Raw genomic sequence first — 2285 nt, 5'->3', positions numbered from 1 at the left:
TTTAACTATTGAACCATCCCCCTCAGGTGCCGAAGTGCAAATGAACGAGATAAGATATGGTGATAAGGTAATCAATCAACATTTATACACCTCTCCTGCGAACAGTGACGCAACTGAGGGAATCGACCTACTGTGAACCTCCATATCAGGCAGGGGGAGGTCGTGGCAGGTGGGCCACAAAACGAATTCGACTCTATGGGCTGGAGTCGTGGGGCACAAATCCAAAACTTAGCCTCAGCCCAATTTTACGAAGACCACTTGGGAGTTTTAAACTAATCCTTAATGTCCGAGGAACCGGGTCCCACACCGGATCTTATCCTCAGACTGAATAACTCCAAAAATCCTCCGCTTACTGGGCCGGGCCCGAGGGGTCACCACTCCCTGTTCTCGGCTTTTCGACGGAGGCGTGACCTGAAAACCTGATGGACTTGACCGGTCGTTAAATGCTCCCGCCAGTACTACACGGGCAGAGCGTCCCATCAGGACATTGCCTAGCTAACTCGGTGCCGTCGTACACCGTGGTGCCGTCCCACACCAAGCTACAGAACCATCTGGTATACGTCTTACGCCTTTCCCCCGGGGTCCAGCCATACAAATGACCCAACCCCGGGCTCTGGAACCGCCAGGCTCGTGATAAGATAAAAATGGCTGGAATGGCTAAGCTACTGGCTGAGGAAGATGGTTCGGTAATTATACCATCGAAACTAGTCCTGGAAAATTTTGCAAATATAACACTGATTTAAAATAATCGTTGTTCGACTTGTTATTTTAACCTAAAAAACCCAAACCATACTGTATGTTTTTATACCCTGGCTGCCTCAGTTAAATCGCCACGTAGCAATAAAGGAACTTTTCTAGATCAACTACTTCACATTTTGGCAAGCAATTATCCGAATAAATTGGGACCGGATCTCATTTGGATAATTGGATTTTTCCCGAAGAAGGAGTCTATATACACTTTAATTAATTACTGTATGTACTGTATGTTGAAAGTGGGAGAAAAAGTTACTTTTAAAGAAAAAGAGGTTTTAATTAATTCAAACGAAAAGGAAACGCTTTTACGTACATGTTATATAACTTGTAAGTACTGAACAGTACTTACAAGTGCTGAAAGTCATTGCTTGCTGACCATCTCGGTCAGAATAAGCTGTCTGACTGTCTTCATCCGTTTTCGGACAGCAGAGTCGCGCATCCGTTTGAGAATGAGAAGTTGCTTGTGGTCCCACTCGGGCTCACGCTGCATCCACTTCAACACAGTTTAAAGGACGGCAAACGCTTCACTAGCTGATGGTCCCTGTGTGCTTCAACTTTGACATTAAGGTCATGTTCTTCTCTCACACTTTTAATAAGTTCAACATAATTTCTTCAAGAACTCCCATCTTCATTTTCAGGCAGTGACACGAAGTTTAGAAGTGTTGGTTGCTCCTTTAATGTTTGAAATAGTTGATTATCCAACACCGTACATCTCAGCCAACTGTTTACCCATAACTCATTTATCTAATTGCTCTATAATTTTTAGTTCATCCGCTTACGATAACACAATATGTTCTCTGTTAGAAGCCGTGGTGAATGACGAAACGCACTTACAGACAAAACAGCTCAATGTAATCAAAACAAACAGTAACAGGTGGGTCAGACCGGCCAACTGGCGACGTACGACAGTACGGTAACCAGAGTCATAGCTAGGGATTTCAGCGCCAGGGACAACTGAAGATTTCGCGCCCTCTTCTGCTTGCCAAGGATGGAAAACATTTAATTCTAAAATGTCGTAACAGGAGTTTGGCGCTCCTTGGATTCTACGCCCGGGCATAGATGCCCCCTTTCCCCCTCTAGCTACGCCCCTGACTGTAGCCAGTAATAGAACTGAACTATAAGGCGGTGACTCATCATCTCAATAGTATTTTTAAATTCTTAAAGCGATTCGGATAATCGAACTTCGGATATTTGGAGTTGTACTATACCATTACAGCAACCCTGTAGACTGGTCCACTGAACGATTTCAATATTCTTCTCGCCTTACTAATTTTCTGCCATATACCCTCGGAATTGAGTGTAGTGTGTGATCATCCTGGCTCCTCCAGCGTAATGTAGTTAAATAATATGTTCGTTAATGATTCTTACTATTAAACTGTCAACTATTCATTGTTAACTTTACGATTGACATCAGTTAATTGATTTTATTAATTCATTTCTTTCACGGAGGTCAGAATATATAGAGATACCCTTTTCACTGGTGTAATGATTACACGCGAACAGGCATCTAAGCTGTGTAAGCCTCATCCTGG

Source organism: Stegodyphus dumicola, chromosome 8 (assembly GCF_044657685.1).
Source record: "Stegodyphus dumicola isolate Sdum_Otavi_A_Nest chromosome 8, ASM4465768v1".
NCBI lineage: Eukaryota > Metazoa > Arthropoda > Arachnida > Araneae > Eresidae > Stegodyphus > Stegodyphus dumicola.
This window is presented reverse-complemented; position numbering follows the sequence as displayed.